The sequence below is a fragment of the Gekko japonicus genome, unplaced genomic scaffold (assembly GCF_001447785.1).
Source record: "Gekko japonicus isolate JY-2015 unplaced genomic scaffold, Gekko_japonicus_V1.1 scaffold1032, whole genome shotgun sequence".
Lineage (NCBI taxonomy): Eukaryota > Metazoa > Chordata > Lepidosauria > Squamata > Gekkonidae > Gekko > Gekko japonicus.
This window is the reverse complement of record NW_015175389.1, coordinates 357,320-385,079: the sequence shown is the minus strand read 5'-3', so window position 1 is coordinate 385,079 and position 27,760 is coordinate 357,320. Positions and strand designations below refer to the sequence as shown.

Below are 27,760 nucleotides of genomic sequence, written 5' to 3'. Positions count from 1 at the left end.
GGCCTCATCCTTTCACCCAATCGTCAGGAGTCCCTGATTCTTTTCCATTAATGTACTAAGACAAAGACAGTAAAAAGCATGCCGGTTTCCACTTTACGGTTCAATCCAGTGTTTACCTGCAAGTAAGTGCTATCAATTTCACTGAGATTTACTTGCAAGCAAGGAGGATTTTCAGCAACCAGACAAATCACATTAAAATCCCAAAAGTAAAAACACTGAGCTTTCCTATGGAATACTTCGATAAAGTTGACAAACATTATATACTTGGACTTCCTTTTGACAAGGTACCTCACCAAAAAGTCATGGAATCAGAGGAAGGGTCCTTTTATGAATTAAAAACTGGTTAAACAAAAGGAAGCAGAGAGTAGGAATAACAGAACAATTCTCTCAATAGAGGGAAGTTAGTAGTAGGATCCCACAAGGATTTAATTTGTTCATAAACAACCTAGAACTGGGGATGAGAAGTCCAGTGGCCAAGTTTGCAGATGACAAGATTCAGGATAATGATAAGTGAGGCTGACTTATCAATTTCAATGAGATTTACTTGCAAGCAAGGAGGACACTGAGCTTTCCTATGGAATACTTCGAGAAAGTTGACAACCATTATATACTTGGACTTCCTTTTGACAGGGTACCTCACCAAAAAGTCATGGGATAAGAGGAAGTGTCCTTTTATGAATTAAAAACTGGTTAAACAAAAGGAAGCAGAGAGTAGGAATAACAGAACTATTCTCTCAATAGAGGGAAGTTAGTAGTAGGATCCCACAAGGATTTAATTTGTTCATAAACAACCTAGAACTGGGGATAAGAAGTCCAGCGGCCAAGTTTGCAGATGACACAAAAAGATTCAGGATAATGATAAGTGAGGCTGACTGCAGGCGATTCTGCATTGGCTTTTCCCTCCGCTCAAACCCACCTTGGAACAGAAATTCCCCTCTGCATTGCATGCCGCTTTCGCTTTCTTTGATCATCGGATTTTATGGTACCCTCTACACTGCCGCTTTCACTTTCTTTGATCATTGGATTTTGATGCCTTCTGCATAGATTTATGGCCGTTCAGGGGTGACTTTGCAGTCAGTACGGCGTTGCCCCGGGGTATTTGATTATGGTTTTGAGCTGCACCTTTTCCCTCCCAGTTGAGAAAATGTGGAGCAAATGCCAGATGCAGAATCACCTTGTGAAGAGCTCCAGAAGGATCTGCACAAATTGGGTGACTGGGTAACAAAGTGGCAAATTTAGTTCAATGAATGGTCAGCCCAGTGGGTTGGCCATAGGCAATCTCTATGCCGAGGAGTATTAGGAAAGGGACTAAAAATCAGACAGCCAATATTATAATGCTCTTGTATGGCTCTATGGCGCAGCTCCGTTTGGAATACTGCATACAGTTCTGGTCACCGTATCTGAAAAAGGACATTGCAGAGTAGGAAAAAGTTCAGAAAAGGTCAACCAAGATGATTAAGGGGTTGGATCACCCCTTCTAGGTGTGATTTCAGTGTGGAAAAGAGACAACTGAGAGGGGACATAATAAAGGATTAGAAAATCATACTATGGGTTGAGAGAGTGGCCAGAGAGAACAAGGCAGGAGGTCTTCTGCAACCTACTTCACTTTTTCTACGAAACGACCCCTGTACAGAACTACATGGAATCTCCAAACTCTGGCATCAACACTTTTGAAATTGGTCTAGTAATTATGTTTCTTCCACTTACAGAACTTTGGATCCAACCGATCATCTTTATTTCAGCATCCCGTAGAGCAAAAAGATCTATGTGACAGACAGATGAGTCTATGGTCTTAGTGTGACATCCATATAAGACCCACTGTAATTCTGGGCTAGAGGTCAAACCCCTGGCCATCTGTAGCTGCTGACACAGTTATTGTGGGAAAGCACACGAGCTACTTTTGGGCCACCGCCCAGTGTTGCCACCATCCATCAAGCTTTTGAAACAGGAGACATTGTTCTTTATGTTTCTACCACAAAAGAAGCACGAGAGTGTTAATAGCATGGGATGCCTGCCACCCTTTCACACAGAAGCGCAATACATCGACCCCTTCAAAGACAGAAACACATTCTATATTTAACCTGAAGTGTACAGCAACTCTCCCTTTTCTGAAATGCACCTGCTTCTAAAGGAGAAAGCCGCAGCCATTAATGGCAGGAGTGCTTTCCTTCATTTCTAGCATTTCCTCCCCTCATAAACTCAGACATGTTGATCCATGCTTCTGTCACTTCCTGGCTGGACTACTGTAGCACACTAATATGGTGCTGCCCTTGACGAAAACATGGAAGCTCCAGTTGGTTCAAAATGTAGACACATGCCTTTCTGTTGATGCTGGGGGGCCACATATACTTAGATCTGTTTGGAAACATCTTCACTTGTTTCCAGTTTGCTTTTGGATTCTATTCATTTAAAGTCCTTCATGACCTGGGACCCGCATACCAAAAAGCTCACCACTTCCTCCATGAGGCCAAGTTCCTTAATGGGCTTTCCAGAGGACCTGTCCTCTTTCAAAGGGCTTTCTCTGACTGATTTGCCTTGATTGATTGCTGGCTGATGTTATTGGACATATGGATTTTTAGTTTGTTGTTAGATTCATTGCACCCTTTATCATCTTTGACTGACTGCAAGCCTCTTTAAAGCTCAGATAAGGCACATTATAAAATTTCAAATAAAATAAGTCAAAACTGCATTCTTTCAGAATTAGTTCTCAGAATGATATCGCACAGAAGATGTCGGGGTGGAGGGAATTGTGCCTGTAACAGGAACACAAGGGTAACATTGTGAGGATGGAGACGATAACCCTGGTTTCCAGTAGGTCCAGGCACAATGACGTCTACAACACCATTACGCACCAAGGCAGCCATGGGTCCAGAAGGGGTAAGAAGGAAATAATTTTTTTTAAGTTTGTGCAGCTAGCATGTGACAAGTGCTTTATTGATTCAAAGTGAAGATTGCCATCTGCTGGATCACCGTGGCTATTTCCAGCTACCCTGCCAGCTCCTGATCTTGAATATTTCTCAGGATCAGCCTTAATGAGAAGCAACTGAAATCAAGGAGGTTTAGTGGCTAACGACATAAATCTTACATTTAAAGCAGCAATATCCAGAAACCAGTGGGAGGACAGTTCCATCTACCAGGACATGCTGTCGCTGATCTAAAAGTTGCCAAAGCAACCTGCAATGGACAGCCAGCATAAAAACGATGAATTAGAAATCAATAGGTTTGACAATAGCTCCCAAGGACTTAACAAGGATCTGGGATTCCTTAGCCACTACAGGTGTTAGCCAGCTTAGTGTAATTATGGAAATTACGTTGTCACCACACATGGTACATGAAGCTACTATATACTGAATCAAACCATTGGTCCATCAAGGTCAGTATCATTCATTCAGACTGGCGGCAGCTCTCCAGCATTTTAGGAAGAGGTATTTCATATTTCCAACTTCCGATCTGCCTAATTGGAGACGTTCAGAATAGAACATGGGAACGTCTGCATGCCAAGCAGATGCTCTACCACTGAGCCACTGTTTATTTGGGGTTAATGAAAGGATAGTCATTATACCATCTCTTCCTCCAGTGCTGCAGAGTTCTCACCCTTGGGAGAGAGAAAAAGGAATACCTTATTCTGAACTAAATTCCACACACTTATTCACACCTCAAAATACATAACTGCAAATCAGCAATTAGATTGGAGATACTGCTTCTCCATTTTGAAAGGAGGCAACAAAATGCATATCCACTTAGCTACTGAAGTTCTTCTGAAGATTATGGAATGAATCAGGATTTCTATTCAGCTTCTATGACACACATCAGCTGGCCTTTGGTATCCCCCCCCTCAGTCCCTGGGAGCCACCCAATTCACCTCTGAAGGTAGGGGCAATTTGAGCAAGGCCTCCGCAGAAGAACCCAAAGACATGAGCAAGTTTATCTAGTATACATAGTAGGCTATGTATATACACCAGCTTGATGAATATCCACTTCAGTGCATCTGATGAAGCGAGCTCCAACCCACAAAAGCAGATGCTGGCATAAAGTCAGTCTTTAAGGTGCCACTGGATTCCTGTTAGTTAGCTGCTACAGACCAATATGGCTATCCAACTGGAATTTTTAAGGAGATGTGATGCTGTCAGTAAGATGGAGTGAAAGGGGCTCTAGGACTCCCCATGGTTCCCAGTTTCACAAAGGCAGGGGAGAAGTAGTCAGGTAGTTACTCCCAAATCCGCAGAGTTTTCTCCACCCACCTCTTACCCAATTTATGCTGTACAAGGAATCCCCTGGCAAGTTGGCTATTTTCACAAGACGCCACTGGAGTATAGATCCCCCACAACCTGAAGGGTTTTTACTCGAACGACTCCACATTTTAGAATTCCAGCAGACTGGTTTGCTGTCTTCACTCCCAGGATATGAAACCCAGCTCAGAGGGAGGAGCCTCCATCTTACTCCTTGCTGTTTTTAAACGATGCTGGCACGCCAAAGCTGTCCCAGATGGTTCGTTTTCAAAAGCATCATTTCTCATTCTGTTTCTCAAGTGGCACATTTGCAGACTACGTCTTTTTATTTCTTTTCTTTTTTTTAAAGAATCTTTTGCTGACCTACATCTGCTCCAAGGATTATATGTGGCAGTTCTCAATATCTTCCTTCTCCGGGACATTTTTCAACACAATCTGGCATTACACTTTACACAAGGACTGGTTCACACATTACATTTTCCAGGTGAAGTATTTAACAGTACGCCTGAAAACACTCTCTGTGACGGCTGGCAGACATGAGTTTCCAAGCCCACGTCATATACAGATACACAATTCATAGCTAGACAACCTCAGGACTGTCCACAAATCCCTATTGAACACACACTACGGGTCAAATGTGGGTTTGCCAATGGGTAACAAGAAGTGCTTGCATGATCATTTGGAAAACCCTACGTACATTAAGTCCCGCTTTCTCCTCGTCTCCTGTGCAAATCTCTGTCAACAAATCAAAGTTTCCAAACAGTACCTTCTCTCCACGCAGCGAGGGCAAGCAGAACCTCCCGTGATCATTTCCCCTGTAACTTTAGAACCAACCTCCCTTCCCTCGCACGGCTGACATTTTAGATTACAGTCCTGGCTGTGTTTTCTGGATCGGCAGCCTCCAACCTATATCACACATTGGCAAGAGTGCAAGGAAAATAAGAGAGCAGCCCTACCCCTTTCGCTTACCCTACCAGGACAAAGATTAGAGAGGTGACATTTTTCAGCACAGATCAGTATCATTTTTCCCTTGACATTTTATACGACCAGCTTTGAGAGCTGGGCCCAACTTTCCATTGTATGAGCAATAACAGAAGACAGCTGCCGTCTCCGGCACATGAAAATCCTGGAGCTGCGGCAACTCTCGATAGATCACATTTTGATCCGAGCCGGGTCTCCTCCTGACATCTGCACCGCAACGCACCATTATTCAGCGCCTATCGGGAACTTCTGCAGCAGCAGATGGACAAGCCGTACACGTACGGGCTGCCAGATATAATACATTGATACTCCGCCATAACATTTATGTTAATATTTAATTCCACGAGATGTCCGGTTCTTAATGCTAATCCATTTGTTTTACCCAGCCCGAGTCGAAATTTCAGCTTGCTGCATAAGTCACGGTTTTAGCACTTTAGGGCAAGGTAAAAGGATGCTTTTACTGTCTACGGGAGGAAGTTTGCTTTCTTACATACAGAAGCAGCATCTGGCAGCTAGCATATCATTAATAATGAAGGTACCGAGAAAAAGAGCTTTGACAGCCAGGAAATGACCTCTCCCTTGCTTTTCCTCACTGTGTTCGACAAGGCATCCCCTACTCCCCCCCCCCAAAGTCCCACAATCATTACCTGCTACACTCATATTCATCTTTTCTCCTTCACAAGGATAAAGGTCAACAGGGTGCTCTCTGCCCTAACTTTACCACTGACTTTCTGCCACCCCCCAGAGCAGCCACTCTTAAGCTCTGCTAATTACAAACCAGTTATGGTTTAGAGAAGGGAAGAGGCTCAAAAAAGGAGCATGTGCTTTGTGTGCAGAAAGTCCCAGGTTCGTTCCCTGGAATCTGCAGTTCAGGGATCTCAGACAGCAGCTGTTAGGGAAAACACCTTTCTTTGCCTAAGACCTTCTTCAAGAAAGACAGGATTGAACAAGAGGTTCCAATGGTAAAGGCAGCTTCATAGGTTCAGTTACTTTAGGTAGGTACCTGCGTTGGCCAGTTTGGTGCAGTGGTTAGGAGCACTGTTCCCTCTAAGCTGAGTTAGTGTGAGCTAGCTCACCGTTTTTTAGCCTCCGGCTCACACACTTTTGTCGTCGCTCAGGAAGGAGGGCTCCAGAGCAAACTAATTTATGCAGCAGCCAAATTGCTCGCTCACAACTTTCATGCCAGTAGCTCACAGAGTAGAGTTTTTGCTCACAAGACTCCACAGCTTAGAGGGAACATTGGTTAGGAGTGTGGACTCTTAGCTGGGAGAACCGGGTTCTCCACTCTTCCACATGCAGCTGCTGGTGTGACCTCGGGTCAGTCACAGTTCTGTCAGAGCCGTTCTGAAAAGAGTTCTTGAAGGAGCTCTCTCAGCCCCACCTACCTCACAGGGTGTCTGTTGTGGGAGGGAAAGGAGGGAAAGGATATTGTAAACTGCTCTGAGACTCCTTCGGGTAGTGAAGGGTGGGGTATAAATCCAATCTCTCCTCCTCCTCCTCTTCTTCTTCTTCAATAGAAGAGCAAGATTCAAGTCGAATAGCGCCCTAAAGTTGAATATTTTGCGGGTGTTAAGCTTTCGAGAGTCACCAACACGGGGAGAGACCATAGCTTTGTTTTGCACAATGAAGTTCCCAGGTTCTAGCCCCAGTATCTCCAGTTTAAAAAAACTTGGGGAGAAGATGCTGGGACAATATGGATGGAAAGAGAAGGAGAAAATAAAACCCACTATGTGATTTAAAAAAATAAGGCCGAGGCCGATAGTGTTAAATAAAGTAAAAACATGTTTTATTACTCAGTTTAAAAAAGAGACAGTTTGGTGTAGTGGTTAAGTGCGCGGACTCTAATCTGGGAGAACCGGGTTTGATTCCCCACTCCTCCACTTGCACCTGGCTGGATAGTTCTGATAGTTCTGTCAGAGCTCTCTCAGCCCCACCCACCTCACAGGGTGTCTGTTGTGGGGAGGGGAAGGGAAAGGAGATTGTAAGTCACTCTGAGACTCCTTTGGGTAGTGAAGGGCAGGGTATAAATCCAATCTTCTCTTCTCTTCTTCTTAATCTGAGGTAATCCTGAGATCTGAGACAATTCCACAGGGCCTGTAAGACTGAGGTGTTCCACCAGGCTTATGGGTGAGGACAATCGACGGTCTCCACCATGGCTGACCTCCCTCCTTTGTCTGTTTACCCCCTTATTATCTAACCTGCATGATATCTACTCCCCTTCTGGATACAGGGTGCTGTGCTGTGCTCCCTTTATACGTGCCATCATATTGATTGTTGTAAGATTTGTTTTTAACGTAATTTATAATTATGTTGTTACCCACTCTGAGCCCTGTTGCAAAGGAGAAGGGAGGGCTACAAATCCAATATATAAATAAATTAATAAGTTAAAATTCCCAAAATTCCCTACGCGTTTCGCCAACAGGCTTCTTTGGGGAATCTGTTAGTCTTGCAGTGTTTCTTCAAAAAGAATACAAAATCAGTACTTAATTTTGCACCATTTGCCTTGGCCTTATTTTTTAATCCCTTAGGGAAAATGCAGATGGACCAATAGGAAAAAGGCAGCTTCATGTGTCTTTTCTAGTCCTCCGCATTCTCTCCCGTTACAGCATGGAATAGTATCAGGTACTGACCAACAAATATCTCCACAACACAGGCAGTGCACAAGCCTTGGAAGGCTTCCCTTTGCACATCACACCGCGCACCCAGAACAGCTACCTCAGAGCACAGGAGGGGCTTGAACATCACTTCACAGAACAGCCCTTTAGCATTTTCCTCTGTGGTGTTCACATAGGTCTCCAAGACCATCTGAAAGTATACTGAAGTCCAGTGATCACCATTTAGTTCTTGAACTGTCCTGGAGGATTGGGTAACTTGACACCTAAACCCACATGCAGTATTTGCTCCTGAGTTTCATCAGGACCAGCCTTAATCTTGGGTGATGCAGATTAAGAGAGTTGAGCACAGCATTGTCTGTGTGTAAGTAGCTAATTGTGTTTGGGTACAAATTTCAATGAGTACCTTTCACACCTCTTCCAGATACTGCTCGCTGTTGTAGGTAACATTCATTCCTCAGAATTCTCAGTCCCCTAGCAAACAGAGGAAGAATCTTTCCTTAGTGTTACTTCTCTCTTAACTGCCAGCAAAAATATAATTAAGGGGGGGGGGATCAGTCTTGCAATTCACAGGGCTACTGTACCTTTAATGAAAGGGTGAATTCTAGCATTCATAGGTTTATCTTTCCCTTATTATGTCTCTCAACACCAGCAAAGGGGGGGGGGGAGAGAGGAGGAGGAGATTTATACCCCCACCCCTCACTCAGAGTCTCAGAGCAGCTTACAATCTCCTTCCCTTCCTCTCCCCACAACAGACACCCTGTGAGGCAAGTGGGATTGAGCTCTCAGAGAACTTTGACTGACCCAAGGTCACCCAGCAGCTGCATGTGGAGGCGTGGGGAATCAAACCTGGTTCTTCAGATTAGAGTCCTTTGCTCTTAACCACTACACCAAACTGGTGAGAGGAGGGATCTTGGACCTACAGAGTTGCTAAGCCCTTTAAAAACTTAATGGCGTTTCTTAAAATGACACTGATGTCCAACCCCTCCAAGATGTTACCAAAGTTCTTGCCATTTCAGGTATGTCCTTAAAGAATTTGTGCCTAATGCTATCTCAGCTTTTACCTAAATAACTTCAGTTTTTAACCCTTACAGCTTACTCAGGAAAGACAAAAAGCAGAAGTTTCAGGGAGCCCAAGGCATACGAGAAGAAATCTGAGATTAACGTAAAGCATGTTCTGAAGCCAGTCTTGCCACTTTGTCAGCATGCCTTTCCCCATTTCTTTCTCACTTTGCAAGCACTTCTTTCTCAGTACAGCTCAGTTGCTTTTCCCAGCTGAAACTGGTATGACTTGCTCTGAAGCAAGGGAGACATTTGACTATTGTCCAGCTCCGTTTAAAGTAAGTAAGGGGGGAGGGCCAGCTGTTACGACTTGCAAGGAAAGAACAAAAGTAGACAAAAGGGCCCCACCCATCTCAAATCTGCAGGACCCAAACAACAATACCTCAGTTTAGAATGGAAAAACCCAACCCAAAAGCTGTAGGGAGTTCTGTTTCAAGAGAATGCTATTTGCTATTCAGTGGGCTTCTAAGATACCTTTCTGACAGCACTCAAAAAGCAGATTAACAGTGCAATCCTGAACAGAGTTGTTGTTGCTCAGTCGCACAGTCGAGTCCAACTCTTCGTGACCCCATGGACCACATCATGCCAGGCCCTCCTGTCTTCTGCCGTCCTCCAGAGTTTGCTTAAGTTCATGTTTGTTGCCTCAATAACACTGTCTAACCATCTCATCCTTTGCCGTCCCCTTCTTCTTTTACCTTCAGTCTTTCCCAGGATCAGGTTCTTCTCCAGTGAGTAACAGAGCTACTGAAGTCTAAATAATTTTTATTTGGATTGCACCTGTATGATCTCTATAGGTCTCAGCAATTGTTTAAAATTGTGAACCAAAACTTAAAGTAGATTTACAATGCAATCCTGTACAGAGTTATCTGACATCTGGGGACAGGGTTTTGCATACAATTTATTTATTTATATGATATATTTATTTATGTGTACGTATGTTAACTTTTGACACTACAACCACACGTTCTGGGAGCACACACTGCCTGCAATACTCCCGATATATGCAGCTGCCTTTCTGTGTGAACAGGGGCAATACATTTCCTTTCCATGCACATCCAGCTTTGCTACATATGATCACATTCCTTCCAAAATCTGGTGTTCAGTTTGCACATATCCAAGATGTACATGCATGGGAAATACATGCACTGCCTTCATCCAGTGGGTGAAGACGTTTCCGCTTCATCTGATACTCCCTCGGTGATCCCTCCTTTCTGCCCAATGTTTTAATTGTTGTTTCTATGTTCTTTTTATATATTTTAGCTCTGGTTTTAATTATTTTAATGATGTGTTGGGGTTTTGGGGGTTGGTTTCAATCTTTGTAATGTGTGATTTTATTATGTACGTTTTCAATTATTTGTATTTATTTATTGTACTTCTATCTGGCCCTATCCCATGATGGGTTCAAGGCAGCTCACAACAGAAATAAAAACAATATGATTTAAAACCAATTAAATAAAACAAGATGGCAGCAAAGAAACGTAACATCAGTCTAGAGCAGCCCAATATGCTTCCCACTAAATATTAGGGGGAATGGTAGGCATCTGTAGGCCTACTGTGAGCAGGGGAGGCCAAGATGGTAAAAAGATCCACCACCTCAACCAAAGGCCTGGTGGAACAACTCTGCTTTGCAGGCCCTGAGGAATTGTAGCAAGTCCCTCAGGGCCCTGATCTCAACTGAGAGTGCATGCCACTAGGCAGGGGCCATGGCAAAGAAGGCCCTGGTTAAGGCTACGTGTATGTCCGTCAGTCCAGGGACTACCAGCAGGTGTTGTTCAGTGGAGCACAAGGCTTTCCGGGGCATATATGGGGAGAGACAGTGCTGAAAGTATGCTGATTCCAGGCTGCACAGGGCTTTAAAGGTCAACACCATAACCCTGAAATTGATCCAGTACTCAACTGTTAGCCAGTGCAGTTGGCATAGCACTGGCTGAATACATGCCTGCACAGACAATGCCATCAGCAAGTGCACTGCCGCATTCTGTACCAGCTGGAGTTTCCAGGTGAAGTTCAAGGGCAGCCTCATGTAGAGCGAGTTACAGTAATCCCGCCTGGAAGTGACTATTGCATGGATCACTGTAGCTAAATCCTGGGAGGCGAGATAGGGAACAAGTTGCCTGACCTGGCAACAGCGGCGACCTGGGCCTCCATTGAAAGTGAGGCATCCAGGATCACCCTAAGGCTCCTTGCTCTCAGTGCTGGCATCAAAGGTGCCCCACCAAACACTGGGAGCTGAATTCCCAATCCCAAAGTCCCACGACTCAGATACAGGACGGACCTCCGTCTTCATTGGATTTAGTCTCAACTGGCTCTGCTGTAAAACCCTCCAGCCAGGCTCCTAATGCCCTGTCCAAATAATCTGGGGCAGAGTTAGGCTTGCCAAGTCCCCCCCCGGGGGGCGGGGAAACCCCCACCCCAGAGGCCCATTCCCCGCCACCGCCAGATCGGGCCCCGGGGGGAACTCCACCCCGACGTGCACATCACCAGGAAGTGACGCGACCAGGCCGGGCACGCTGGAGGCGGGGCCACGGTCATCCGAGGGAAAACTATGGTTTTCCCTCGGATGGTCGTGGTCCCGCCCCCAGCGTGCCCAGCGTGGTCGCGTCACTTCCTGGTGACGTGGATGCGGCGCGCGCGCACTCCAGGATCGACCCAGGAGTCCCCCGCTTCAGGACGAGGTACAACTTGGCAATCCTAGGCAGAGTCCAGCCGGCCATCCATCAGCAGATAGAGCTGATGTTAACCACTATGGTGATCTGTGCGAGGGCAGAAAGCAGGACAGAAATTTTGCAAAAAAAATAATAATTAATGCACATGTACACCATGTGTATTGGGAAGAACATGAGTAGCACACGCTGCCGTTACGCATGGCTGGAACATCAAAATCTGAAAGGGACTGTGGTTCCTTGTTTTTTTCTTATCAGGTGAAAAAATTTTAGAAATCAAGCGGCCTCCGTTTCAGAATGGGGGTAGACTGCAATGCTAACAGGAACTCCTTGTTCAACTTGTATGTCTTTATCTCCATTCCAAATGGCAACCTGCTAACTTTGCAGGCCCTGTGTGATCAAGCTTCCAGGGTAGAGGAACACAAAAACTTTTAACACATTTGCAAAGAGCAGGCACTGGCCTTTAAAAAGAGTATTTTTAAAAGTTAGCCATAACGTTGAAGCGGGCAGGGGGGGAACTGTCTCGTACGCATCTACAAAACTATATTTGCAACATGGCATCTTACCAAAAAGGCCAGAAGGGAAACAGAATGAATGCAAAGTACTTCACACACATTGGATCTTCTTGGGGCTTACCAGTTACAGCCAATTTTCTTAATCAAAACTCCTTCCCGGAACAGCATCACTTCAGAAGATTTTATTGCAAAATGTCAAAGGATAGAAGAACTCATCATTGTTATTTTTCCAAGCCACTTATTTTTTAAAAAATGGGGAGGGGGAAAAAAACATTTAAAACCCAAACTGACTTTCCCCCGACCCTTGCTGGAGACAGCTGCCTTCCCCCACATTCCATCCAAAAATAATAACATAAGAGAGTTTGGAAGAGAGTTAATCTAATCTTCATTGCCTCAGTTTTAAAATACCCTGCTCAGTTTAAGGTTTCTTGTTACATGGAGGGATGTGTTTTTAGTGAGATAGGTCTTAGCATAAAGGTCCTTCATAGACGCTTGCATGTAACCAGAAACCAAGGAGAGCCAGCTCTTCAGCAGCCCAGACAGAAAAATAAGAATCTCCGCAAGGCAACATTTCACAAGCAAACTCTGCTGAAGCTGAACTTGCCACAGCAGTAATTATGTTAATGCCGCTGCATTTTTATTAAACTATTTATAATCACGTTTCTTTTTTTTTCTTTTTTGAAACCTGTGAAATGAGTCTACGTGTCAGAGGCTCCTTGGTTCCCCCACCACCATCACCAAGCATTTACTTTTGAAATTTTTTTATACAGATACACACACATACTTGTGTAATTATGTACTGGAGGGAAAAAAAGAAGACTATCATGCTTGCATTTTAAGGCACCAAGCCAAGATCTTCTAGTTTCTGCCGCTTTATAACAGACTGAATTTTTAGTCTTTGGAAGAAAGGCCTTAGGAGACATTTATCATCTGTGAAATAATTTTTTTAAAAAGAACTACAGGGCACGATGCTTCAAAATGTAATGAGCATGTCACCAGAATCCACAAAGGACAGAAGGTGGCCACAGCATCTTCAGAGGACATCGATCAGTAACTCGCCCAGTTCTCTGTCCTCAGAATGTCACACACCTATTGGCACGTAACAAACACTGTTAGAACAGCGCTTCAGAATAAATCAAGAAGCATCATGGTGGCTGGCCAGTCAGCTGAAGAATTGTGGAAAACTAAAAACAGGTAAGGCTTAGAGGTTAAGATGCTGAGCGGCAGACCTGAACGTCTGTAGCTCAGCAGTTCGAGACCCGAGTGCCACCTGACGGAGCGAGCTCCCATCTCTGGCCCCAGCTCCTGCCAACCTAGTAGTTGGAAAGCAGGAAATTGCAAGTAGATAAATAGGTACCACTTTGGTGGGAAGGACGGTAATGGTGTTCTTTGTGCCTCGGCGTTTAGTCATGCCGGCCACATGACCAAGGAAACATCTTTGGACAGAGCTGGCTCTTCGGCTTGAAAACGATGGGCACCGCCCCCTAGAGTTGGATTCGACTAGCTTTTGAGCAAAGGAAACCTTACTAAAAACAGGTTATGAAGACTGAGTTGAGATATTACACCAAGCCACTGTTAAGGGAGCTTAATTTTGTGTCTTCTTTTTTTAGGATCCCACTTTTCATAAAAATTCCAAAATGGTATAACTGAAAGTCACAAAACACGTTCTAAACCACTATCGCCAGCATGGTGTAATGGTTAAGAGCGGCGAACTGGAGAACTGGGTATAAAAACCAACTCTTCTTCTTTCTTAATGTAATACGATCATAATAAGAAAGAAAAACAAATCAGTAGGATACTGGAATCTAGGACAGTGGTGGCGAACCTATGGCACGGAGCCCTCTCTGTGGGCACACGTGCCATCACCCCAGCCAGGCCCAGACCATCAGTAAAGTGTCGAATTCCCTGCCAAATAATTTTAAGTAAATGAAAGCATTAGGGATTGCTTTCCTTACTTTGTTTGGATCATCTTAAGTTAATGTATGAGTGGCTTTTTCTAAAGTAAAACCTCAGTGTTCAGGTTAAATTGCCGTGTTGGCACTCTGCGATGAATAAGTGGGGTTTGGGTCGCAGTTTGGGCACTCGGTCTCTAAAAGGTTCGCCATCACTGATCTAGGATTTCCAGCCCCAGCCTACTACCCAGGAAGAGAAGGAGGAGGTTGCAGGGACAGGGGAAAGCAGCCACAGCTGATGGCATCAAACCATAGCTTCCAGCAATTCCTAGAGAGATGTGACATCACTTCCAGGTTTTTCTAAGAAAGGATGTCTCACCAGCCTGTTGGCCTTTAAAGAACTGGGGGGGGGGGGGACGACAACTGACAACCCCTCTTTAACCACCAGCTGAAAACAGTAGCCCCTACTAACAGCAAACAGCTTTTATGTGGAAAGACGCTCCAAAGTTCAGGAGCAGTGACCGAGAAAGCCCTGCTCCTCTTACAGCTTAATCTCATTTCTAAATAAGATGGTACCTGAACTGGGGGCTCCCTAGCCCTATAGTTCCTTGGAAGAAACAACCACTAATTTCAACACAACGCATCTGTAACTGTGTCCAGAATCGCAAACGGAGTCAGCGCCTCCTAAATCACAGACGCCCACTGCAAACAACCCAACCGCATGTTGACTCACCACACAGGGAGGGAGAGCAAGTATGAGTGTGTACATGCCCCCCCCCATGCAATCTACATGGTGCGAACGTGTCTGAGTACATGCCCTCACTCTGCAATCAGCAATTTTAAAGAAAGCAGCACCATTAATAATGGGGAGGGGGCATACGTGTGGGTATTTCCTCCACATGTTTGCATCAATGAGCGATCGTGCAAATGCAGGGCTGACTCATGGTTTACTCTCTACTCAGCCTTGGAGGCTTACTTTCTCATCCTACTCAGAGAAATTGTTGCAAGGATAAAATGCATGATGGAGAACAAGAATCATGTGCACATGGCTTAGCTTCTTGGGAGGAACGCAAGATAAAAACAAAAAAGACAAAGAGGCAGGGCCAGGACCATAGCCACGGGGGGCATTTGGGGGCAATGCTCCCCACAGATGTGCTGCCCCCTCAGACAAAAAAATTTAGAAAATATTTTTTAAAATGTAAGATGTGTGGGGGGTTTCCAAAATGACCCCTGGGCACAGTCGGGGAAACTTCATTCTCGTTTTCTTTTTTCCAGGATGAAAGATAAATAAGTAAAATAATAATAAATAAATAGCAGAGCCAGGTGAAGCTGGATCCAATGAAGACAGAGGTCCTATGCCTGAGTCGTGGGGGATTGGGGTTGGGAATCAGGCTCCTGGTCTTTGATGGGACGCCACTAGTGCCAGTGCTGAGGATAGGGAATCTTGGGGTGAAGCTGGATTCCTTGCTCTCTATGTAGGCCCAGGTCACTTCGGTTGCCAGATCGGCCTTTTAACATCTTCGGCTAATCAGGCAACTGGTTCCCTATCTCCCCCCCCCAGGACTTAGCTACAGTGATCCATGCAATGGTCACTTCCAGGCTGGATTATTGTGACTCTCTCTATGCAGGGCTACCCTTGAGCCTGATCCGGAAATTACAGCTGAAGGCGATGCCTCTGCGAGCGTGCATTCAGCCAGTGCTGCACCAACTGCACTGGCTGCCAATCGAATACCAGATCCAGTTCAAGGTTATGGTCTTGGCCTTTAAAGCCCTATGCAGCCTGGGGCCATCATACCTGTGGGGCCGGCCGCCTCTCCCGATATGAGCCCCGGAGAGCTTCATGCTCCTCCAACCAGCACCTCCTGGTAATCCCCAGCCTGAGGGATGTCTGCTTAGCCTCAACCAGGGAAAGGGCTTTTTTCGGCCCTTGCCCCAACCTGGTGGAACATGGCCTCACTCAAAATCAGGGCCCTGTGGGACTTACTACAGTTCTGCAGGGCCTTTAAAATGGAGCTTTTGGCTGAGGCAGCAGATGCTCACCCACCCCCTGTTCATGGCCCTTTCTCAGTGCCCTGCTGCTTGAATACTATTTGGGCACTGGAGTTTCCTGGGGTACCTATTTCTGTCTGACGTGGGGCATGGGTTTTTGTTACTGTCTATTGTGCCATCTATTGTTTTATGGTTTTACTGTTTTTATTGCTTATGGGTTTCATGTTGTAAGCCGCCCTGAGGATAGGGCGGGATATAAATTAAATAGATAAAATGCAAAAAAAAAAATTAAATTGCAAAAAATAAAATAAAATTGCAAAATGCAAAAGAGAATCAAAGATCCCCCACTCCCTGGCTTACACAGAAAAGCAGCCCGGTATTAAGTCTTTCCAATTGAAAGGACTAGAGGAGGACTAGAGGTTGCAGTGGAGCTGTGGCTGCTTCTTCTGCTGCCCCAAGAGGAGCAGTGGGTGTGGCTGGGGTTCCCCTCCACTGGATTTCCCCACACCCCACCAACCAAAATTTCCTGGCTATGCCCCTGGGCAGGCCTGCCATCCTGAGAACTTCAACTCACATCTGTTACTGGGATCCCAAGCCTGGCCTTTTGTCTCCCTACAGCGTCAGTACTGGTCTACTTCCCTTGCCCTTCTGCACCACTGAAAGACCCACACGGTAAAACTGTACATGTGCTTTCATTACTCAACAGCAGAGACTTCAACTGACTATGTACAAATATGTTACAGATTATGGGGTGGTGCAAAGTGCCGTCAAGTCATAGCCGACTGTTGGCGACCCTGTAGGGTTTTCAAGGCAAAAGACTTTCAGAGGTGATTTGCCATTGTCTGCCTCCGCATAGCAGGCCTGTTATTCCTTAGTGGTCTCCCATCCAAGTAGTAACCAGGGCTGACCCTGCTTAGCTTCCAAGATGGGACAAAATCAGGATAGGAGGCCATCCGTGTCAGGACTACATATAACATAAGACAACCTTTATCAACTGCCAGCTCCTGAAACTTTTTTTTTGGTCAAAAATAATATATAATGCAGAACATAAAGCAGAGGGAAAGGGGGGAAAGGATGCACACAAATACACCCGTGTGCACTACAAAGCATTAATAAGAATACTAATTATTAATTTTGGCTGCCAGGTTTTTTTAAAAAAGTTTCTAAGTTGCCCGAAATATTGTTGTTTTTCCCATCTCCCATCTTTAGGGCACACCATTTCACTTAGCTTAGATTATCTAGCTATCTACTAGACTTTAGTTATACATTTTTAACAGGCAAAACCTTTCAGCAAGATCTAAAACGTGTACTACACAATCCTGAACAACCTAGCAAAATGGTTTTCGACTATTAAAACCTAATATACAATTAATTTCTCTTATAACTCTCTCTCTCTCACACACACACACACACATATTCCAGGGGAAATGGGGCACTGCCACCACATATGTTAAGCAGCTTCTTAAGGCTATACTTCCAACACCTTTGGGAGTTCACTTCACATATGCTATTTAATCCATGGGATGTCAACACCTATCAAAGGCACAGAACAACTAGAAGTCCCCTGCTAAATGACACTGCCAAAAGAACCAGTTCCTGCCACCTGTAGCCACCCCTTCATATTTGTGTAACTTATTCAGACTCCCATCTAAAACGTGTACTACACAATCCTGAACAACCTAGCAAAATGGTTTTCGACTATTAAAACCTAATATACAATTAATTTGTCTTATAACTCTCTCTCTCTCACTCACACACACACACACATATTCCAGGGAAAATGGGGCACTGCCACCACGTATGTTAAGCAGCCTGTTGACATAAGGCTACACTTCCAACACCTTTGGGAGTTTACTTCATATATGCTATTTAATCCATGGGATGTCAACACCATTCAAAGGCACAGAACAACTAGAAATCCCCTGCTAAATGACACGGCCAAAAAACCCAGTTCCTGCCACCTGTAGCCACCCCGTCATATTTGTGTAACTTATTCAGACTCCTAAAGTTGACCCAAGCAACCAGACAGAGGTTTTCCTTCCCAGGTTTTGCCCCAGGTTATGGTGCTATAAGTAGTTAAGCCCCACTGAACCAGCAAGGGGTTACTTCTCAGCACAGAAAGAAGCTACGCATCTGTGTGGCTTTTAACTTCAGGTTGCAACAACTTCCACAGCTTCATTTAGAAGATCCAACACCTCTCCTCTCACCTTTCATATGCACTAGACCATTAATTCTCTGGCGTTTCTTTCTACAGAGAGATGCAAAGTGCCAGGACAGCCTGCACCTTGCAATCAATTATGGGCTTCATTAAAAACACTCTAAATCAGATTACTTAAGGGGAGGGAACTTTATTTGTGAACTGGAAAAGGAACGTAATATGTTAGTACTAGAAATAGTGTGCATGAAAAATTGTGCATGCACACAAATGCTCATACCGTGAATATACCTTTGTTCGTCTTAAAGGTGCCACTGGACTCTAAATTTGTTCTACTGGGCCCCCGGTCACACGGGAGGTTTTGCCCCGCAAGAGGGATGGATCGGGGGCACATCAAACGGGCGCAATCACACCGCAACATCTGGGAAGCGGAGCACAGCCATCCCCAATCCGTCCTTTCTGGGTGAAACCGCGCATTAAAAAAAACCTAGAAAAGAAAACTACCTACACGAAACTCCGCAGCAAGGGCGGCCGTGGGATCACCAGCACGCCCGTCTCCCGCAGCATTCGAGGCTCCCGGCCAAACTGCGCATGCGTGCACATGCGCACTCAGCTGCCTCGCTCTCCGTTCTGTGGCTTCCCTCCCAGCATCTGATTGTACCGAAGAGCAACTGCGCGGTGGCTCAGGGGATCTGTTTGATCCCACCACCGCACATCTATTTTGATGCAGCTCAGAAAAGCCGCGCTTTGGCCGTGCCTTTTCTCCCCGTGTGACCGGGACCGGAGAATATTAAAATTGATTTCCCCTAGGGGGAAAATATTTCACTAAGTTATGAGGCAGGAGGGGGGCAATTTCTTTCAGAATGAAGGCGAGACAAAGTGCTTTCTATGGAGAGATGCCTCCAGAGCAGTGGATAGCTCTTGAGCACAGATTCCTAATTCAGTCCCGACTTCTATTAAACCCTGCCAGCATGGCCCCAGGCTGACTTGCCACAAGAAAGGTTTGCTGAGTGATGTTGGAAAGGCACATGTCTGTATAAAAGCAGAATAATATAAAAGATTGAAGAAGCAGAGAGGAACAGGAGGGGTTGCTAGGGAAGAGGAGGTGACTTACAAGTGCCATCAAGTAGGGATTCCAAATATTTAACACACAAAACTTTTCCAGAAGCTACGAAACCATCAAGCAACGTGCTTCTCATCCCCCTCTAGTGGCTATTTCCTATAGAATAGCACGAAAGAGTGAGTGCATTCTCCCAGCAAACAGATCTTGCGACATGCTCTTACCTTGCATACATTTAAGGTCTACACAGAAATGCCACGGCCCTGCAACACCCCAACCGCATTTGCCCCCCACACACCACGTTTTCTTCTTTTTCTCTGTGCCTACATTGATGTGCAGTCTGAAGGCCACTGAGAAAATGTGCTCTCTAGTCTGTAAATGTGCAGAGGAGCTGGTCTCAAACTTATCCTAAGCTTGAACTCCAAGGTCAAGGAACCCCATTCATACTTCCTCCAAGGTTTTTCTATCCATGCCTAGAGACCCACAAAAGTATTGCTGGAACACAGAGAAACCCAGCATGAAGTTCACAAGAGACTCGAGAAAGCATCCAGATTGTTCTACACATCTCAGGTAGCCTAGCTCAATACACAGAATAAGCAGGGACATACACTTCTAACGGAGACTCATATCCAATGCTCCCTCTAAGCTGTGGAGCCTTATGAGCAAAAATTCTACTTGGTGAGCTACTGGCATTAAAGTTGTGAGCGAGCAATTTGGCTGCTGCATAAATCAGCTTGTGTTGGAGCCCTCATTCCTGAGCTAAGACAAAAATGTGTGAGCCAGAGGCTAAAAAACTGAGCTAGCTCACACTAACTCAGCTTACAGGGAACTCTGCTCATATCCCATCTCCCTATTTAAGCTCAACAGCTAACCCATTCCTTATATGTTACTAATATCCAGGGGTCATTTCGTAGAAAAAGAGGTGCAGGAGCTCATTAGCACAACTCATTAGCATAACTCATTTGCATATGCCACGCCCCCTGACATCACCGGAAGTGTGTCAGAAGGCAATACCCACCGCTCAGGCTCCACTGGACTGTTTTGGATTGCTAGCTATTGGGGGGGGGCGTGCAGATCTGTCCTCACAGAGGAGGGAGAGCTTGTACCTGAATAAAATCTGGTCCTAAAGATGGCACTGGACTGTTCTGGACCGGGGAGCAGGGGGTAGGGCTTGTTGCATGTGCCCACCCCCTGGGCTCTTTACTGCCGGAGCTCCGCTCCTGTGCGCTCCTGCAGGAAATGACCCCTGCTAATATCCCCACCACCATTGGGTTAAAGTGTTTCTTGAAAACATCAACAGGAAATGGGAAGGAGCCATGGCTCAGTGGTAAAGCATCTGCTTTGCCTGCTGAAGGTCCCAGGTTCAATCCCCAGCATCTCTAATTAAGAAGGACCAGACAGCAGGCAATGTGAAAGACCTCTGCCTGAGACTCCGGAGAGCCACCACCAGTCTGAACAGATAACAGTGGCTTTGATGGACCAATGGTCTGATTCAGTATAAGGCAGCTTCATGTGTTTCAAGAAAACGACTGCTTAATTTCTACACAAGGCATCTTTCCCTTCTTCTTTTAAAAAAGGATAGCTTTAAAATTGCACTCACCAGGTTGAAGCCTAGATTTGAAGGATTCTGTGCAGTATTTTAGGAAATTGTTCCCCTTGTTTGCTTGGATTATGATCTGTACTTACACAGTCTTCCCCCTCCCCAACAAACAGCAAATGCAGACATTACCTCCCTAAAGGATTCTCCAAGCACAGCTCTTATGCGCATTACACAAACCCAACTCTTGTGTGTGCATGCTTGTGTGTGCGCATAGTTAGCATTTTTGGCAGGGAGTCAATGTGGGGAAAGGAATGAGGGGATACAAGCTGGGATGACACCAAGACAGATTTCAGCATGGCATATGAAGCAGTTTTGAGCCTCTCTCCTCCTGTTAGCGTGCATGTGTGAAAGACAGAAATACAGTTCTAAGTTTGTGCGTATCTTTTTTTTTTTTATTCAACTGATTGACGTACAGACAGGTGGACTCACATTCCAGCATCTGTGAAGTGCAGTCCATCTTTAGTGGTCTGTGTGTGTTCCAAATACTTTTTCCAAGTTGTGCATTTGGGAATGTGACTTCCCCCCCGCCCCCATTTGAAGCTCACTGATCTGGATATGAAACAGTCTCTTCAATAAGAACACATTATCAATTCCTCTTCCTTCATAGTAGTAAGTTGCAGGCAGGCCATTTCCTTTACTGACTCCGAGAAAACCAAGGGCCATCCTATGTGTGACACCCAGAGAGCCATGAAGGGATATTCCCAATTTTTAAAAAAAGATGTAAATAGCAACTGCCAGAGCAGAGGGATTTGGAATGAGGGTGCTGTGCGGGAGAGAAATGGATTTATCCCTTTCCCCTCTCCTTCTCGCCACCCCATTCCTGCAATACCAAGCACTCCTCCAGAGCTATGTGCCTCATTGAAAAGATGCACAAATACTAATATGGGCACTGGTGATGGTGGCTCTGTAGGCAAACACCTGCTAGGAAAAGTTGGAGGCAGCAGGAAAAGAGGAAGACCCAACAGGAGATGGATTGACTCCATCAAGGAGGCCACAAAGGCCCTCAGTTGGCACGGCCTGAGCAAGGCTGTTAAGGATAGGAAGTGTTGGAGGTGATGAATTCATAGGTTCGCCATAAGTCAGAAGTGACTTGACGGCACTTAACACACACATGAACATGACGGGTAGGTGACACATAGGGCAGACTCCCCTTCTAACCTCCAGGGTGGCCTGCTTGAAAGCTAGAGGTCGTGGCTTCGTGTTGGGCGGCATGCAGGGAAGGCTGGTCTTGAGGCACCTGGTATTTTGGGCCACTGTGTGACAGAGTGTTGGACTGGATGGGCCATTGGCTTGATCCAACATTGGCTTCCCTTACGTTCTTATGTTCTTAAAAATGCCTTGATCAGCAGACATGCAGGTGGGCTCGTTCACTCGTGCAGGCATGTTGACTGCATTCTCTTTGTGCTCTGCTAGGGCCAGCTGGCACCTGTCTGTTCTTTGGTCCCTGCCTTCACCAGTGCCTGGCGCACCTAGAGCCCAACTCTTGTGATGATTTGCACCCAGGGCGGACTGCCCCGCCCTTGGCACAAACAGCGAGGGGACCTCTCTCAAATCTGTTTGCCGAGCAGGGCATGTTTTGGGTGGGGCACTGCCTCAGTGAGCCCCGTGTGGCTACAGGTCTGACACAGGCAGGCGAATGTCAGCCCTAAGGACAGTGTGGAAGTGGCATGGGTGGGCGGGGGTCCCCCTTTCTCCCTGCCTCAATCCAAACTGGGGTCCCCCCGCGGCTATCTGTCCCTTAAAAACAGTGAGAGAGGCCTTCATAGATCTCTCATCATTACCTCTAGCTCAGCTATGATAAGGTTTGACTGAACTTTAATGGATTTTTTTCTTTAAAGGGTAGGGATACTTGAGTCATTAAAGCGGAGGGGGGGGAAGAAGAGGCATCTGTGAGAATGGTGCTTCTTGTTATTATCCCTTGCACCATTACAGGGTCAGCGAAGGAAATGAAGGGGGGGAGGAACAGACAAGCAATGCGATACTGAGTGACTACAGACTGAAACAAAATGGAATCTGACAGCTGTAGAGACAAAAACATTCCCAATTCCCAACACCAGTCTCTCCCAAGGGAAAACCTGCCTCACAAACAAATAAGGTAGCTGGATCCGCTCACCTATCTGAAAGCAAATGTCTCGTCTTAGATCTAGTTCTCAAAACGTGAGCTTTTCGTAGATGATTGCATTACACATAAACAGCTAGTATAGCCACTCAACTAGTCGGCCACTTGCTTAAAGAAGTTTTAGGACCTGAGCAGATGAATTCTGTTCAAGTGTTCTGCTGATTGATTAAAGTATGTAGGAATTAAAAAAAAATAGCATCACAAAACGGGGGGGGGATTACACTTCTCTTTTAGATGGTCTATAGGCAACTCAAAGCAGGTACCATCTAAGAGGCATTCCCTCCTGAGACACAACAGGGAATGCCTCTTCGAAGATGGTGCCTACCTCTTACAGTTCATAAAATAAAAGGTAAAGGTTTCCCTTGCTCAAAAGCTAGTCAAATCCAACTCTAGGGGGCGGTGCTCATCTCCATTTCCAAGCCGAAGAGCCAGCACTGTCCGAAGACATTTCTGTGGTCATGTGGCCAGCATGACTAAACGCCAAGGCACACGGAACACTGTTACCTTCCCACTGAAGCAGTATCTATTTATCTACTTGCAATTTCTTGCTTTCGAACTGCTGGATTGGCAGGAGCTGGGACCAGAGACGGGAGCTCACTCCATCACACAGCAGTAGGGTCTCGAACTGCCGAACTACGGACCCTTCAGTCTGCAGCTCAGTGTCTTAACCTCTGAGCCACCGCAACCCCTCTTACAGTTCATACTAGTTCTTATATTAAAATACGTTTTAAAAGATAACAGGATAACTCATTTAGCTAGGGCTTCCTTTGTAGTGACTCCCAACTGTTGTCTACACATGAAGCTGCCTTACACTGAATCAGACTATTGGTCTATCGAGTCTTGTCCACTCTGGTTGGCAATGGTCCTCCCAGGTTTCATGTAGAGTTCTTTCACATCATCTACCTCCTGGATCTGTTAACTGGGGATGCTAGGGATTGAACCTGGAACTTTCTGCATACAAAACGGATGCTCTGCCATTGATGTACACTTGTTCTGCCTAAACAAAAAGCATACTTTGGTAATCTAGCATGGGGATGAGACAGACCCTACACTGAGTTACATTTTTTTAAAAAAAATTGGAACAGGAGGACAGAGTCCTGTACCCTAACCACTGAATTTCAAACAGGCTCACCTAAATACAGATGTGTGAAGCAAAGCCCAAACAGCCATTCAGAAATGGCAAAGGGGCTTCAGGAAGTAGTGACTTGTGTGAATGTAGGTTCCTTGTAGACAAGGACCTTTCCCCCCCTGTTACTATGCAGAATATCCATATACACAGACGGAGCTGCATTAATGCAGGTCATAACCAGGACTCCATCAAACAATCCCATTGCAACTGAATTCAAAATGTGGGTAAAATTCTTCACACATTTCAACTTGAGATCCTTTCAAAACCAAGACATAAGAACTCTCTGCAACAAGATGAGGGACAGACTCAGAAAGGTAATAAAGGAGGAGGTGGGGTGGGGATTGTGTGTGTGTGTGTATTAATCATACATTTTCGTCTGCTTTCCAGAAAAGCTTATGCATATTTTTATTATTCACCAAGGAGATTATAAAGAGTAATTTGTGTGTGATCACCGTCTTTACACGGGGAGCTAAGTTTTGGCATGTTTCCCCAGCCTGCCCCCCATGACCTTTCGCCAGCTCCTCCTTTGCTCCTCAAGTCAATCTCAAATCAATCAAGCTGGCTCAGAGGGGCGGCCCTGGGGCGGCGGGGGGGGGGACACCCTCCGGCTGCTCAACGTTTTTTTGATATGGATTTTTCCTTTTTTAAGTGGCACCGCTCCAGCCGAGGCAGCGGCGGCAGCAGCAAGGGAAAGCGGGCCGAGAGACAGACACAGCAGGCTCTGGTTTTTATTACAACCCAACTTGTCGGCTCTTCTGCTCAACGCCACTCGGGACGACAGCAATCCTCTCCTTCCATTTCATCACTAGCTTACTGCAAAACGTGTCGGGGTAATTTATGGCTACTGGAACTTCCAAGGCAACCGGTTGGGGAGTTAATCAAACGCAGCTTTCGGACCCTTTAAGCAGAGTAACCACAGTTTAAGCGGTTATGACATGCGGTCAGAGCCACAGGCGGGCCGGGGAAACCAGCGGAGGCGAGAGAGGAGGAGAGAGAGGCCGCCCCAGCCAAACCCCACAGCTACCCGGGTCCACTTTTGACAAAGAAACCACGATCGCCCCGAAAAGGGAGAAGCTGCCAAGGAGAAGCCCGTTTTGCTCTGCTGCAGCCAAGACAACGGAGTGTCATGCATGGGGCGCCCTGAAAGGCTAATGTCTTGCAGCAGAAGCTTCGGTGAGTCAGAGTCCATCTCAGCAGATGCAAAGGAAGGGAGGGCTGCCGCCGCAAGCCAGGAAGGTCAATATGAGCATCAGATCCAGAGCCCAGCACAGATCCCGACGAGCTACAAAATCGTAGCTTAGGTGACTGAGGTTTACAGCAGGAGCCTACTCCGAAGCAAGTCCTTCTGTGTACAGAAAGACACTCTCAAACAAGAGCGCGTAAGACGGCAGTCCTTACTGTCCTCTCCCCCCCCCCTTCCAAAATGTGCAAAATCGGGCTTGTATTGTCTGGGGAAGAGAGAGTCCAAGACTAAACAAACGCCAAACCAGGCAGGCGGGACTCGACAGGAGAGAGAGTTTTCCCTTCCTGTCCGATTCCCTCCTTTCTGGAGTCAGAGGCTAGGGGAAAAGCGAGGCAAAACTGGTTTAAGGGAACCACCTCCAAGTGGGGACGGGGGCGGCTTTTTTTTTTTTTGTTGCAAAGTCGGCTCCCCGGGACCAGAGACCTCAATCGCGGTAGCAATGCAACCCTGCCCCCACCCCGAGCTTTAGAGAACAGGCAAATGGACACAAATGTCTTGAAAAGGGAAGCCTGTTTAGGGTGGATCAACTTGTATTGAAAGGGGGAAAACTTTTCTCCGCGGCTTCACTTTTATACAAACAGGGGACTATAAGCCAAAGAGAACTGGGCGGCGGCGGGGGGGGAGGGCATTTAATCGAATTACAACCCAGGAGTTCCGGCCCGCGCGTTGGAGGACCCCCCGCTCTTTGGCGCGCCCCGACTTGAGGAGCCGGGCCCGATCCGTGCAGTCCCCGCGACCGCAGCCTCACCCAGAGCCAAGCCGCTAAAGCCACAGGGAGAGTTGGATCACCTCCTGCCGCGGGAGAGCTGGGGAAGCAAAACCAACCCAGCAATGCCCCCCCCCCAGCCCCCGTCGCTCCAGCGAGCGTCTCGCAGGACTTCTCCCGGCCGGGGGACGAAACCTCGCCGCCCCCGCCCTCCGACACTAGCCCGGCTCCCCTCGCCCCACTGCCGAGGGGCAGCGGCGGCATTAGCGGCATCACGTGCCCTGCTGGGCGGGCGTGGGGGGGGGGAAAGGAGGGCGAGAGAAAGAAGGCTGGCTCCCCTTCCCTGCCTGCCCGCACGCTGCGAGGACAGCAGCGCGCGTCCCTTTGTCTCCTCGGCACCAGCCAGAACAGGACGCTTTCCCGGGGAGAAAGGAAGCCGGACGGCGACCAGGCGCTCATCCCGACCGACCGCCTTGGAGGCGCCCCCCGCCCCCGGCGGCTCGACTCGGCGCTCCTATAATGCAGGGTTTATTTCCTGCAGGACCGCACAGGAGCTCCGGCAGTAAAGAGCCCAGGGGGCGGGCACATGCAACGAGCCCCACCCACTGCTCCCAGCAGCCCTCAGTCAGAGCAAGAAGCAGCCAGGTAAGCTGCAGAGCTTCCCCCCCCCCCCCCCCCCCCCCGCACAATAGTTCCCCGCACTAAAATCCCTGCCGGGCCCCCAGGTAGGCCTCTAGGCAGCCCCCAGCCGCCGCCGCGTCCTCTCCGAGGCTCCCTCGGAGCTGCTGCGCCCCCCGCACCCCTGCGCGCACAGCCCCCGCCGCAGCCCGCCACCGGCCAGCGAGAGCCGCCCGAAGTTGCCCGCGCCGCAGCCGCCAAGAAGCTCTCCGACGACGCGCTGCAAGCAGGGACCGGAGCCGTCCCCTCGCGTCCGGACCCCGCGCGAAGTGCAATTAGGAAACCCGGCAGCGCCCTTCCAACTTCTCTTCCAAGAAAGAAAGAAAGATCGAAATTGCTCCGGCCACCTGCCAAGGTGAGGCTGTCCCTGCCCTGCCGGCCGGCTCCTCGCTCGCACACCCCGCTTGCCCCTGCCCCGGCTCTCCTGCCGCTGCCCAAACGCAGCCCCCTTCCCTTTCCTCCCCGCTCCGACAAGGCAGCGCTCGCTTCCCCGCCTCCGACTGGCTCCGCGGAACCGCCGCTTCCCTCCGCCCCTTCTTCGCCCAGAGTCGCGCAACACCTGCAGCGCACCCGGGAACCGTCCGCGTCCACCACCACCACCACTCCCCAAATTGGACCGCACGACGCCCGGAGTCCTCCCCTGTCCCGACTGCACCAGCCCCCGTCGGGCTTTCTCCCAGCGGCCCGCGGCTCCGACCACCCCGTCGGCGGCGGCGGGTTGTCTTTTCCCCGCCAAAGTCCCCCCCCCCCGAGCGGAGCCAAAGAAGTGGCTGGCTGGAGCGGCCGGCACGGAGGGGAAGAGGGAGCAAGAGAGGGGGGAGGGGGGTGGCCCTCCGGTAGCCCCCACACGGAAAAGTCCCGCATGCAACCTTCTCCTCCCCTGCTGCCAGCCTGGCTCGCGGCTGGTGCCTGCCCTGCTGCTGCTGCTGCTGCTGCTCCGAGCGCACAGCTTGCTTTGCCCGCCCCTGCGAGTCTGCGACGCGCCGCGACTCGGCTCCCTGAATGACAGCTTACCTGCATGCCAATCTTCATCAGACTGACACCGGCCTGACAGCGCAGCCTATACTCACCGCCTAGCCCTGCCGCACGTCAGCCCGGCCCCGCCTTCGCCGGACACACCCCTCCCG

The 27,760-nt window shown here is 47.6% G+C and overlaps 1 long non-coding RNA gene across 1 annotated transcript in view; it reads right to left on the bottom strand.

The window, feature by feature from the left end:
- Positions 1-27,699, bottom strand: part of LOC107122532 — a 301,527-nt gene extending 273,828 nt beyond the window's left edge. Inside the window, exon 1 of the long non-coding RNA XR_001482924.1 lies at positions 27,648-27,699. This is a non-coding gene — a long non-coding RNA (uncharacterized LOC107122532). The remainder of the gene's footprint in view (positions 1-27,647) is intronic.
- Between the last annotated feature and the right edge of the window lie 61 nt (positions 27,700-27,760).